We start from the raw sequence: 15,828 nt of genomic DNA on the forward strand, positions 1-15,828 counted from the left end.
GGATACGAAACAGTAGCGCTACGGGAATTCCTAAGACTACGCGAGAATTCTCCAGAAGACACGCGACATGTTTTTGGCTCATATCTAGTGTGTACGTTGCACAATATTTATTCTTCTATGATACAAAGTGACGGGGCCAACAAAACTAGTCACGAGGCTGGTAAGCGACACGCCTATTCATAACAGATGCAGTACTCACTCAAAGCTTCAAATCGCAAAGATCTGAGGGGCATTGCTACTGCGCTCGTCTCCCTGAGACATAAGTTGACAAGTTCTATATGCCTGTAATTTCACCAGCACCCTTACCCTTCAAAAACCGAAACACAGCAAAGCTCACATTACGGCTCGGCGGCAGAAATAATTTCATAATGCTGTGCTGTTTAAATAGTCCTAGTTAATGGTTTATTTTTGTATTTAACGTTTCTGTGTGTATTTACTTGATAAGCCTTATTAAATAAATAAAAAAAGTAAAAGTGACAAAACAATGCTAATACATTCATTCATTCATTCATTTCAAGTAGAAATACAGTGTTCTTAATTTAAATTTTCATAACAATGATTAAGATTGTTCAATTGATTTAGCTTAGATGTTCTAAGGAAAGCAGTGACGAAAGCAAAAAATCAAACATAAAATCTCCAAATCACAACATTTTCTATGTTCAAAATACTTACTTGTCCTCTTTTCTTATACTTAGTATCAACAACGAAATTATTGACGCATGGTTCTCTCCAAAAGACGTCAATTAATACAAAACAATAGACGGTGTTACAACAAACAACAATGGATAAATCACCCGATGTCACGGACATTACTCATGGGAATGTCATTTATGAGTAGAGACGAGGATGATACATTTCACTATGGCATTGTTTGTCGATTGCATTTCGAAGGGTTCTGCGGATACACAAAAACGTTGAAAATGTGAATCAAAGAAAACAAAACAAAACTTGCAATGTAGCACAATACTCTTCTTCTTCTTTCTTTCTTTGTAGCCGTTCGCAACCATATCGGCATAGCCCTCTTTCAGTTTCTGTCACTTCTCGCGGTTCTGTGCCACCTGTGTCCAATTCAACCCCGCCACTTTCTTAATGTCATCCTTCCAATGTACCTTTGGAGCGATTTTCACCCCGAGGTCGCCATTCGAAATCCGCTTCACATCAGGAGCTATCTATCCTTGCTCAATATGTTACGAGGGTATTTTATTCATAAAAATCTTTATATTTCACAAAATGTGTATGTAAATATAAATTTACGTAAATTTACATACACAGTTAACACACCTGTAATTAGTGATAATCATTTATTGGTTATCATTTTTACTATTTAATGTTTACGTGTTCGTAACGTTGTTTAATTTTTTATTATTTAATAATTATCACTAATTACATGTTTATTTTTTATAACTTTTTTTATTAAAAAATGCCCACTTCAAAACTTTGCTTATCGGCTTCTTTATAGGAATCTATTTGCCAAGTTTTCTTGGAGTCGGTTAACGAAAATTGATGGGTAACCGGATTCATCCCCTAGTTTGTCACCCTTAGAGGTGGACTATTTTCTTCAAATTTATATGAGACCAATATTGATGTACCCTCTTTCCAACAAAAAAAGAATCATCAAAATCGATACACAACATACACACAAGAAAAGAATAGCGTCGAATTGTGAACCAGGAGGTTCTTTTAGAAAAAGGAGGACCTTTTCTGAAGTCAGTTAAAACGAACTCATATCGTGGTAAGAAACCTGTAATTAGTGATAAACACTATTGCAAGTAAAAATAAATGCTTCACATAATATCGAAATATAATCTAATTGTGAAGGCTGGTCCCTGAGCTACAAAACCTGTATCTTTGGCGACCGCGCCTCCGTTCCTGAACAGACTGAATTGCTTCGTAGCAATTCAGTCAGTTCAGTCAGTTTGAGCAGTAAGAACACAATATCTGAAATTTCAGTTACTACAAAATAATGTTTCTATAACAGTTGAACAAAGGCGTGTTAGTGTATTTGTGTATATGCCTGTGCGTGCGAGAGTATGCACGTGTGGTTGAGGCAAAACTACTTCAATCTAAGATTAAGTTTTTTTGTACATATTTGTATTTCTCAGATTTTATGCATTTGTCACTTACAGTGCAGTGATATGTTTATTGCTTAAATAATATTACTATGTTCAAGTTTCTCATTCAAGTTAATGCGTAACTTTACACAAATAAAATTCTTAATAATAATAATATTAAAAAGGCTCTTGAAATTAATTATGTTTATTACATATTATTTTATGTTCTTTTTATCAGAACTTTGAGATGACTATTTAACATTTGAGCTTTAAAATTAAAATCTTTAAATATTGTACAATCGGTTCGCACAAGCACTCAAATTTTTAACGTCTTATTAAGGAACAGTACTTCGGCCCCAAAATATTGCCCTGGGGCACTCCGTATTGTTACCCGATTTATTTATACCTATACATTTCCATAGCCTATTAAAACTGTACCAATCACTTTATCTAACCTTTTCTTTTTTCCAAAGTTCTTTGACATTCGCTATCGCTGACCAATATCAATCGCTGGCCCCTAAAACAGGTATGACAAAGCCGCTCGCCGCTGCTCTTTTGTCAACATCAGAATTATCGGTTGGATCTTAAAAGCCGGATCGAACAATAAGTGAATCTTAAACACTCGCCTTATCAAAGATATCACCGAGGTGCTGTTTCTGTGCGGTGACTCTTGTTTTTGATTCCAACTTCAAGGGCGTCTCAAACTTTCTCTTTATTTTTATTCTTGTTACGGTTAAAATTGATTATATAATAAATGTATATTATATAAATGTTCAGATCATCCAATACGTACAGACAATGTACTTGATATGGCAATAGCTTATGCAATGCATACCTTTTTAGCGTGTTTCCTTCCTTGTGGTATATTATCAATTTATTCTTTCACCTATAAAAGAAAGGCACCATTATCGGTTTCCATAACACCCGGTAATGCAAGCTATTAGACAACTGCACATTCGATTTTTATATTACTGTCGACAAGCTTTTCCAATTTTTCGTTACAATTATAAACTCTTCCTGAACCTTGATGAAACATAGAGAGGCCGGTGATATTGGTGAAGCGTTTGATTTGGTTCATATTAATGTCGTTAACATCATTTCATGATTGTTTTAGTAGCAGTAGAACTCCTTGTGAAAGAGTTTGTCCAGGGAAATAATTCCGGTTTTATAAATGGTGTAATTACAGGTGCTGGTGAAATTACAGGGACATGGCAGTTGTCAACTTATGTTTACTTTTACGGCACTATACGGAGCACCCAAACCTGAACCAGTTTAGAAAAGTTAATTTTCCAAATTGGAATACACACAAACTGACATCGAACCTCACAAAGGCTAGAACCTCGGAGAATGGCTCTGGAGGTCGGTGTAGTTTGTATAGTATCTTGGCATCGTTCAATGAAGGAACAGGTTAATACACTGTTACACCATCCAGTCTACCATATGCTGATGGCAAAGGCCGTGAAGTCGCCATTCTCCCACATTTGTCACATCGAAAAGCATACATTGAACACCCAATTCGTAAATAGTAAATTTATGAAAGCCTCATATCGTTTTTATGGCTTCTTTAAAACCAACAGTTGTGCTGTATCACCCATAAAGTCAATGGTTACAGCTTTAATCTCGGTTTAGAAAACCACAATGTTTAACGAAACAAGCTTAACAGTTTTAAATGTTTAGGATTCCGCACATGTCCAAGAGTTCAAAATCGTAGTTGAGAATATAATAATAGACTATTAAACGCTATAAGTTTTCCTATACCACTTTGAAACAGATTTAGGCAACATTTTGAAACTGATAATTGTTAGAACATTTCATAGAACGTTTAATCGATATTTGATACTTTCATAATGTACAGCATTATAAAGAACACAATAATGCCGAATAAACTATAAATTATTTGACTTATTACCATACGTAAACATCTCACACGGGGTTAGGCAGAGACTACGTATTTCCACCCGCTACGGATATACCCCTACATACAATATATATATAACGCACTTATTCATTTATCATTATCATCGTTAACTCTATACGGCCCACTGTTTAGATCATAATCATCCACGGAATGAGGGTTGGTAACTTTACACTTTTCGATGACTTTTTTTTTTTTTATTTTTTTTTATGACATTACGTAACGGGACGAACAAGTCGTGTGCCTGATGGTAAGCTACACGCCTGCCCATAACAGTTGCAGTGCCACCAAGAGCTTTAAATTACAAAGATATTGGGGGCACTGCCACTGCGCCCGTCACCCTGAGACATAAGTTGACAAGTCTCATGTGCCTGTAATTTCACCAGCACCCTTACCCTTCACAACCGGAACACAGTAATGTGACCATTACTGCTTGGCGGCAGAAATAGGTAAGGTGGCAGTACTTCCCTGGACGAGCTCTTTCACAAGGAGCTCTACTGCTACTAAAACTTGTGAACCTTCTTCGACATGCAGATTTCATCTCTACTATATTTTCTTTCACCCTTAGCGAAGTGTAGTGTTATTAAACCTTTATAAATGTACGTAACTTATAAATGAAAGCCATAGATTTATGTTGCCACAAAGATTCGATCCGACGACCTTTCAATTGACAAACAACCTCTCGCCCATTAAACTAACATCGCTCTATTTCATTTGTTAGCAATAAATTTTTTAAGAGACAATTTTTCACTCGTCTTAAATATCTGCTGTTTGAAGTATTAACCCATAATTTTCTGAGTAATTATTTGAGAAATAATTACAGAACCCTTCAAAACAAATTAAATGTTGCACCCATAACAACTTTTTTATTACTTTAAGAATAACTTCTTTCGAGTTGCGCTAGCTTCTTTACACAGAATAGACCATGATCACCGTCCCACACGATCTAAAGAGTCAAATAATAACATTATTACTGTGGATTGTACTTTTGACTTTTTAAATGCAGCTAATAAAATTAAATTTGATAGTAAACTCATACCTATAGCTAAGGCAATAGAGTTTACAGCTACAAAGTTGAATAGTAAAGGAGAATTGGTAAAAAAGCTACATTTTTAAGCATCTTTGTCGCTGGATCGCAGGCCAAAGCGACACAATGTATACTATGGGAGCATTCAACCTTTAGTAACACCTTCCTAAAGTGGGCACTTGGAACGAATGTATAAGAGTGTATAGTTAGTCAACGTGACAATGTGAAATGAATGAGTCGGTTTAGCTGTTAATGCAAATAGAATACTTTTATGGTTAAATCAAGTTACATGGAGAGATGTGCCAAGTGCCTTGAGAGTTATTAACATATCAAAACCTAAAGATATTATCCAAATAATTATACAATATCGAGTTCTTAGATTTTCGCAATTGTTACCCAAAGGAAATGAAACCATATTTTCGGATTTAAATCGCTTAGAGTCAACTGCAACAAGGGGACCTGTAAAGACCCGAAACGTTGGTTTGTTTGAAAAGACAAATATATACATGATTTAGATTAGAAAACAATAGTGTCATTTCCTTATTAAAAAATGTTATAATTCACTCTGATTTAGACTTGAAAAATGTATATATGTTTATTTCATTCATTTTAAACGTACATGACTTTCTATAAACTGTTAAAGCATAACGTTTTAGTTAGCGCGATACTCTTCACAAGGCAGCTATGACAAGCTTCAAAAACAATAAATATTTAGACAATCGACACCTGCACCACTATTTTGAGAGGATTCTCTGCCACTTCAACAGTTCATAGTCATCAAAACAAAGCTCTGTTTATACTACCACCTGCTAAACTAAATGCGCAGGTGGTAACGCCTACGGGTGGCACATACGAAGAATTTCTCGGGTTTGGCTGAAAGAAAGATCATATAGGAGAAAGAGAGGAAATACAAACTCTATTAATTATCATTTATAAAACGTTGTGTGTTATAATAACAACACCATAGTATTGTTATACGAACTTGGAAATAACACATTCCAATTATCCGTGTAATGTTATTTTGTTTATTGGCAGCGCTAGTAACAGAAGTACTCATTATTATCTAGTATAATTAAATATCTATTCATTGACATAATACGAAGATGTTAGACATCGAACTAAAACTAGAATAATTATAACCAATAATATCATCGACGAATCCCACCTAAACCCGACCGGAGCTATGTCACGCTACATAAGATCAAGGATTGGCTTGCGCCCGCGCCGGACCACATTCCAGAGCCGCGGCAGACGTTTCGTCGCCACGCACACATGCACACATGCAAAGATGTTTCACAATAGTATGTTTGAACCTAGCGTTGATTCTTTCGAAGGAAAGAAAAAGAATTTCAAATAAATAATTTGGGTCTATGAATGAAGTGCAATTTGTACAATCTATATACGTAACTGTAAAATACCATTATTTATGTGATAGGTGCCTAATATCTGTAAACTTATAAAGCTTGTAGACAATGGTATTTTAATAAGTAACTAAAGAACTAAGAAATAAGTTTATAGTATGAGTAAATAAAGAATCGCACTGCACATTATTTGTTCAGCTGTAATGAAATTGTAAATGCTCAAGAAGAATTTCACAATAACAAATTATGTGAAATCAAAAAGGATAAACGTCATGATTTTAACATCTACAATTTTGTCAAAGGAATGAAAACGTATTATGCTCGTATAAACATAATTACACACACGTACGTAAGGTACGTGACACCCACGCAAACAGGTCATAAATATGCATTTACACGGTTAATTCGAAAACGACGTCTGGCTTTAAACACGGAATATATGCATAAAGGCATAAGTTCACGCATAACGATAATGCATGGAAATAAATGGACGCGTCAAAGTTATGCGCGATTTATCTTATGTCTGATATGTATTGTAAACATCGGAAATATGTTCCAGAATGTCTATTGTAAATGGAGCAGATTTATACTGTCGAAAAACCCTGATCGTGAATGCCAAAATTCACACTTTCATCCAAATGAGGCTTAACCAATGTTATTTTACCATTGTAATTAAAGTGTGTTAAAAAGTGGCTAGTGTAATTAATTCCCAAAGCCGCAGTAAAGCGATAAAGTGTTGTTCTACACCGGCATTAAATACTGCTAACAACAGCAAAAAATGTTCCATACAATATAGACAATAAGCAATTTAGGACCAAACATAGCTCCCGCGGTGACACACGCATTTAAAAAGCTTTTACCACAAAACTATAGACTGTAACTAAGCAGAAGCCACCCTTTTGTACGAATTCACAATGTATTGTACGTTTTATTTTTATACAATGATGTGTATACAATCAAGCGTATCCCAAAATTTTTCAAAACAATGAGTCCAAAGCCCCCTGCAGATTACAATCCGTAATGACAACCAAGACGTGTAACGAAGCTGGCTTATGCATTTTTACCTAAAAATCTAAAGTGGTTTATCAATAGCTTCACTTTTACCTACCCTTTCTGTAAATAAGAATCAAAATGCCTCGGCAATACTTTATAGCATAGCGTCAAGTATTTATTTTTATTTTTCACTCGTAAAGGATCATTACAAGCTATTGTTGGATAATTTCATGCGTTTGGTGACACTGCGGGCGTTTTTAAAGGGAATTTAGCGGAAATTTCGCTAAGAATAGTCCGCACAAAGGTCTGTATGAAGACTGTATGAATAAGAGCAGGTATTGTTACCACTTTTAGCTCACCAGTGGCGGTGGTGAAATTTGCAGAAGCGTATAATGGTTCGATGTACCACAGGGAGTCTACCATTTACCACTGTTGTTTACTGATGACAAATATTTATTTTTTTCTGCTAATTTAGTTTTTTTTTAATGCTCAAACATATGCTATTGATTTAAAATAAGTTAATTTAAGTCCTTATATTTGAAAACATTATCACTACCCACACTTACAACAATATTAATTTCAAAAGTTTATTAATTGTTAAAGATTACATATTTTTTCACACATATCAACGTAACGACATCACATTCATAGCCATTATCCAAGGCAGGTGTCCCATTAGTCCCCTCAATAAATCTGCAACAATTAGTTCAACAAAAGACGCGCGCGCAGGCCGTGCAGCATCAAGGTGCGTTTTGTATTGAACGTTGAATTATGCAATGTTGGGTTTCACTTTTGTATAGTTAATAGTTTTTGTGTTTTTGTTAATTTTAACACGACATTTCACAGCTCTTACAACAGTATATTCGACAAGGATTGTAGCAACGAAATATAGATAGTTCAAGAAAACTAAGCCATTTTATGAAAAGATATCAAACCTTAATATATTGGCTAAGGTTGTTGTTGTTTCGTTGAACGTTCTGAGCTTATATAACAAGCACAATAATTCCAACAGCAATTTTAATGATTCTGCAATCATATCATTATAAGTAATAAATTTAATGATGTTGCGATTGATTCCGTCAAGTATCTCTATAAGGTACCGTATAATATGGGGTTAGAAGCGTAAGTTCCATTTTCACAATTTTTTATTTTCATAATTCTTGTTACCCTTCCTTTAAAGAAAAACCAAAATGTAACAAGAGAAATTTTCACAATAAAAGGTACGACTAAGCAAGAATAAATATCAGTACTGAATGGACCATATTATTTTTATCCAACGTAAATTGAAACTTTGAATAGCGAATTTTAGATACTTGCAGAGGTCAAGTAAAAATAGGAATGTAACTTATTTACATATACGGAAAGGTTCGTATAATCGAGTGGATTCAAATTGAAAATATGGGAGGGCTCTTGGGAAAACTATTGTGGTGGCTATTCTTTATTCTGGAGGGACGGTAGTAAAAATTGACGTCGATTTTTTCCTTTCGCTAAAATTGTTTCTTGATGTGAATGGCGCTATATGCGATGTAATAAAACATTTTAAAAATTTCTTTATCTGTTTAACAATATTATATCTGATGTTGAATTATGTGTTATATTATGTTAACTTTAATGTACGATTTTTGGCGCTGAAATCACTTTCGAAAATGGTTTTCATCTCTTACTAAATAACTTAAGCGAAATTGTACCAAGATCTACATAACTAAGAGATAATTAAAAGTGCTTTGAAGTTTTCGACTCGCATAAACATCAGGGTCAGCAAGGGAGACTATAATCTAACCTAAAAATTCCTGGTTGGGCAGACTAAATAAACACATATGTAAGTCAAAAAGTAACATCATTCATAAATCAATACATCGACCGACTAAAACGCATAAGTCAAATTCATTTTTTTTAACTTAAATTCTAATGGCGTCTTTTTCACCTGATCATTCATTCTCTTCCCAGTTCTCTTCTGACATTATAAACAACAGGGAACAACAAATTTTGTTTATTGTTTTAATTCTGTGCTTATGTCTGACGACCATATTAACAAATTTTAAAAGTAATATTAAATTCTCTATTTGTTTATTTATACATCTCCATTATCATTTAATTACGTCTATTGCGCACGGATCTACGGACCGTGTTTAAAGCCGTGGTCCACCACGCTGGCCTAATGTGGGTTGAGGATTACTCACGATTGCAAAAGCAGTGATCCTTCTCCATCGTATAAGTTTCATCACGATGTTTTCTTTGAACGTTAGCGATAGGTATTGAGTATGGTTAAATATATATTCACAAATGTACGTAACTTAGCAATGAAAGTCATATTTCTCATTTGACAACAATTCTCCAACTGGGTTACCAACGCTATATATTAATTTATACCTTCTAATGAAGTACTGAACATGTGAAATAATAAATTGTATAAACAAATTTAGTAAGGGTACCACAGGGGCCGCATCTAGGTCCGTCACTTAACTCTGTTATTGTCAGAACCTGATTGTGTTTGTTATTTTTTATCAGACATTTATTCTGAAGAACACACATGTCTCTCAGAGAAGTAAGTTAGTATTTTTAGTGTTTGTATAAAACATAAATCTAAATAAATAAAGCATATATCCATTAGGGATCGCAAGGACAAACGTTGCTGATATCTGCATAAGAAATATTCCACAATGTCCTCTAACCTTTCTTCAATAGATTTTTAGGTTTGGGACTTGGTGGCGGCAGTCTTGTTTCTGCAAGTGTCTTTGATACTGACTCGATAAGTAGCTTAAAAAAAACAATACATACATTTCAACGACTAAAAAGTCGTTGAAAGACCAAGTACAAAGACACGACGCAAGCATATAGAAAAATTCGTAAGGTCCGTTGGTTCGTTCCGTGGCTTAGTTGGTATAGCGTCTGGCACGGTATGCAAGAAGACGTCGGTTCGAATCCGACCGGATCGAAGGAATTTTTTCTGAGTGTTTTTTCTGAGTGTTCGATCTTTGTATTAATAATTATAACAAACTAGTGAAGTAATTTCACAAAAAATAATTGAATATCAATTCAATAAAAATTTAATTAATACATACATTGATAATAATAAAAATACATCATTTTGGTTGGTCTAAAAATAGGAGAATTAAGGCGGAGAAAAGCTGGGTTTCTGCAACCAATAGTATCTTTTCTCTACACGTATTTGGAAAATAAAGAGTCTAAAGGACGATTAATGTTTTAATCGAATAAAGATCATAAAAAATATGTGATCATGTGATTATTGATGCTTGACTGTCTATTGTTATTCCGAATTTGACTCATCTAAACAGTATAGGTTTCATAGTTAGTAAGGTAAATACTTATTAATGATTCCTTGTTTGTATTTTTATTTTACTTGCTTTTGGAGTCAATTACTGGAACCTCAACAAGAACACAAATTGTCAAGTAGATTTTTGATAGAATCAACATAGGCCGAGAGTGCTGTTGCCATTTTTATAATGTTTCCCCTCTTATCCGAAAAACCAAGTAAAATTCGGTTTGCCGAACTTCCTAACTCTATTGAATGGCGGAAAAGTTATAGATTGTTATTCTAAGAAGGGTCGGGTACTGTTGACTTTTTGTGACGTTTAAACAGGTCTCTTGACATAGTGACATAAGATTCATGTACTTTTATGTATTTTTATTATTATTTTGTATTACATACAATATTTTAGGTAAATAGAGACTGGCATTCCCAATCATGGATCTTTGGAAGGTCACTGGCGGCTGGCAGCATTTCAACTTCAATGCAACCGGTTTTCACAAATAATTAATTAACAAATTGATTAGTCCAGGTATAGGTAATATTATACACTAACATATGTGTGCATCACAATTTCTCTTAATTAATGATAAACAAAATGCCTGACAATTTTATCGGACGAAGCTAATTGCTCATCGCCGAGTTCCCTTGCAGTAGCAACTTCCTCAATCCTGGTTCTTTTTTCAAAATGTCCACTGCAAAAGGCAGCTCAAAGCACCTTATTAACTACGAATCTGAGTCGCAAATTCCAATGATGTCACGTAATTGCTTTAACCAATAGAAAGCTCAGTGTGATGTTCACAATAAAATTTAGCACGTTCAGAATACAACTGGTTCATAAATAAAAAATTACATTTCTGAGCTACAGACAGCAGCGATTCTTTAAAAGCCGAATTATTCAAATTCAAATCTTATTTATACATACCACTAGTGTTCACGGTGTTGGTACATTAGTAACATTTTTTTTATGATGGCGATGGAGCGAACAAGTTGTGTGCGTGGTGCTAAACGGCACGCCTGTCCATAGCAGTTGTAGTATCGCTAAGAGCTTTAAATCTCAAATATCTTTGGGACACTGCCACTGCATCTGTTACTCTGAAACATAAGTTGACAAGTCCCATGTGCCTGTAATTTTAAAAACGGATCGCAGTAATGCTCACTTTACTGCTTGGTGTCAGAAATAGGTAAGGTGGCATATTACCCCAGACGAACTCTTTCCCAAGGAGCTCTACTACTAAAGGTGATTTATATTCACCTACAAAAACCAATTAATTAATAAAATGCACACGTCCAGCATGAGAACTTATAAGAACCGATACCTAATACCTTTGCAAGGCACTGGCCTGTCTATCGGCTAGTGTTTTCAGTACTGTGGCAGTGTAGCCGTGGTTGTAGCGTAGAGAGAGGTACTATTTAATAAGAAACGAGGAATATATTCATAATTAAAGATTTACTGTGAGCGTTCGGTTTGAAGATTTGTCCAGAACTCTCAGGATATTCATTTGACAACCACCTTCTATTATTTATACAATTCTAAATATAAACCCACCTTATTTTTTAGACAGTTCTAAATACAACATAATCAAACCAGCTTGCTACAGCACTATTGGGGCTGTACAGCATACTGCGTCTTACTTTTTTACATATTAACATGTGAATTATACAGCTTTTCCAATTACAATTAATATTAAGATAAAACCTTTAACACCAGTTTAGAACTTTGGAATTTAAGAGGGAAGACTACATCGCAAATTGAAACGAAAAACGTTGCTTTATTGTTGCGGCGCGTGGTATGTGTTTTATAACAATCGATATTCCAATACCGATGCACCTTAAAATAGATTTAAATACTCCTTAATTATGCTTTATGGTGAATAAATCAGAATTTACATGTCTTTAGCATTTATAGCTCGTTCCTTCCATAGTTCATAGAAACGAGTACAATCGCGTACAATATTCATAAACAAAATTTATAACCGTATCATTGTTTAAGGACCATTTAAACGTCACTAAAATGCATTCCCATTGCATTAAATCACCTAATAGAAAACAGGATTTCATACACACTTATTGTTCAGCCGTTGTCTCAAGTAAGAACATAAACCATGGAATAACAAAACGCACTTGACTTGAAATCCTCGCATACCACACGTGGGGTCTTTAGAAAACCACTTTCAAAAGGTATCCGTGATTCGTCTGCTTGAAAACCACTTGACAGAGCCATGGTGGTTCATTCTACATTGGTCGTAATACTTGAATCTATTTACCTGAGTGAATTATAGCTAGGAATATTGTTATCACGTAGGCCGAGACGTCGTTACAAACAATAAAAGTAATTTTTATGAGTGCAACCCTAGCGCTAATAAATTAAAAAGCTAGGTAGGGCTAAGAACAATGCCACTTCACCCTATAACCCGGTGGTCTTCTAAGTTTTGTCGCCTTCAGTGTACACGAGCATTTTTAGGGTTGATTAGATTTGTAGATTTCATAAATTTCAATCTTTTCGAAATAAGAACAGTAGTTTTCGAAAAACGCGAATTGTTGTCAAAAGGACAATATTGTGTATAATTTTATTTTTGTAGCACTACTTTGTTTTAAATTAACGATTAGTGTTTATATTAGTGAAAATCATATTGAAATTGTTTTATAAATTATAATATTATAGATACAAATATGTTATAAACCAATCTACTATTAAAACAAGAAATCCAAAAAAAGACATTCGGAAAAATTATTTTAAAAAAGAATAAAATTATGTAACAAAATGTAATGACAGTCAACGCAATGATGTTTCACGATACAACTGAACTCATTCATCTGTGCAAACAAAAGGATTATCGATTAACTGGGTAATTAAAATCCTATTTAAATTAAACAATTTATTATATTAAATTGTAAATTCGCAGCTCTTTAGTCGGCCATTAATGTAACAAGACAAGTATGCATCACAATCATTTGACAATTAAGCAAGATCAAAAACTGGATACATCAACCCTGCAAGTTAGGGTTACAACTGATTGGGTGCGTACACGCAGTATTGTCGAGTACCCCAAATTAATTTTTGAGAACAAAATCCATTAGCGAATAAAGATTTTTCTACTTATTGTTTAGGGTTGTCCCATAATTTACGCGCGAAACTCGATGGAAGTCGTTTTTAAACGACGGGGCGGCGATGCGTGTTCGGTACGCAGATTTGTTTTTAAACTTCCGAATTTCGGTTGCGACTGTATGACCAGTACAGTCGAGTTCAAAATTGTTTGTTTTTCATTTGAGTAGGGGAACGATTTAAGTTTGCAGTGGCGCATTTTCTTGTCGACTCTATGATTTATTGCCTCCAATTGTCTATAGTTCAATGCGTGTAAAGAGAATATTTCTATTTGTATCGCAGTGCGTTTTGTAGTTTTTATGTACGGGTTTACATTTAATTTGGTATTGTTGGCGGTGGCATTTATGAGATTCGATTTATGGGAGCGAAAGGGTGGATTTGTTTGCTTGTTTTGGATATAAAATTAGTTTCTTTTAAACTTTGAATAAAGAAAATATTTGCGTACCGAATTATGTTTTAGAAGAAATTTCATTTTAGAAACCAATGAATAATATACTCATGCTATGATATAATTTTATATTTTACTCAAACAAAACATAAATGCGTCTACAAATAACAGTAATTACGTGACTATCATTACAGTAATGAATTTAAAACTAAATATCGAGTACTTAAAAGCTGTTTTTTTAACGTTAACCTACACATTAAAAACAAGTCATTTTTCTACCTAGGATGCCGTAAGAGGCCATTGATATTTAAAAAATGCTAATTTCAACAGGGAAAATGCATTGTAGCAATTGTGGCGTCATTGAAGACGTTTACCACGTTTTGATGGAATGTGTTCGATCCGACAGACTCAGGACAGTGTGGCCAACATACGGCAGACTGGGTGGTGTAAAGTATACTGGCCGTTCCTTCGTCGAACGAAGCCAAGATACTGTACAAAATATATTTAGATAGTCTGAATCTGGGTTAGATGTATAAATTAATTAGTATTACGGAGCGAAATTACCATTAACGGATACGGTAAAGCCCCTTATATTTAGATTTTAAAAAAACAGGAAAAATCGTTTTTCCGTACCACCAGTTTAAACAGACACAACACTGCACTGTTACTCATTAATATGTTTTATGTTGAATACTATTAAATATTTTATAACAAAAAGCAAACATCAAAATTAAAATCCAACAAAGCCCGGCCATATTTACAAATTATGAAAATATAAAACGTAACAAAAGCATTTACCGGCGATTCGCAAACATCGAACGTCATTGTTTCCCGTACATCAGCTGTGTATAACAACACAAAAACGTAATACCCCATTCGGTATTCATGTAGGATAATCCACACAATAAACCCTGTGTGTGCCGATCAAAATAACTATAAAAATACAATAAGCAGCTTATACGTGTACCCTTAATGTGTGCGCGAGTGTATATGAAAGAGATGCAGCTATTTAATAGAAAGAGATGAAGATAGACAAACGTATTCAACTTTTGACTCAATAATTTGTTTGGTCACGGCTATTCGCGATTCGCAAAGAAAAGTGTTTATGAGATATAAAATAAAAAATAAAACTATACAATTTTAAATTCTTTAGAATTGGAGAACAATGGTGTTAGTAATGCAAGTTATTAAAGAACACGCCCATAATAAAAGCTTTACTTAAGACACTGTATTGACGATTTGAATTATATTTCTTAAATTTATACCTCTAGCATTCTAAAATCTGTACAAATAATACTAAAATTTTTTCTCGAATAATATCTTGTCAACTTTACAGTTATGTTTTTGAAAACATTTTCTTTTGAACTGTCCGAGTTTTAACAAAATCGCAGTTTCAATATCCGAATTCAAAATTCAAAGTTTGAATCCAGAATCTCAATATGGTGGACCATTGTTGCCAATTAGGTGAAGTGTAGCGGCAATGGCTTAATCCTATTGGTAGATCTTTTGAATTTTCTGTTACAGTGCTTTATTGTGCTTATAGAACCTTTTGATGTCGTTCGGCTCACACGTCTGTCCTAATTTTTGCAGCTTTTGATCTATGTAGGTCAAAATGTACCTTCAAGATATATAAAAGGTATTGTTTCGTATTTAACATCGTATATTGAAATCGCTATATTGTTAATATTTAGCGTCTTCTTAACCATTACGGGCTGTGGC

The sequence above is a fragment of the Hyposmocoma kahamanoa genome, unplaced genomic scaffold (genome assembly GCF_003589595.1).
Source record: "Hyposmocoma kahamanoa isolate Upper Pololo Valley unplaced genomic scaffold, ASM358959v1 182, whole genome shotgun sequence".
Classification (NCBI taxonomy): Eukaryota; Metazoa; Arthropoda; class Insecta; order Lepidoptera; family Cosmopterigidae; genus Hyposmocoma; species Hyposmocoma kahamanoa.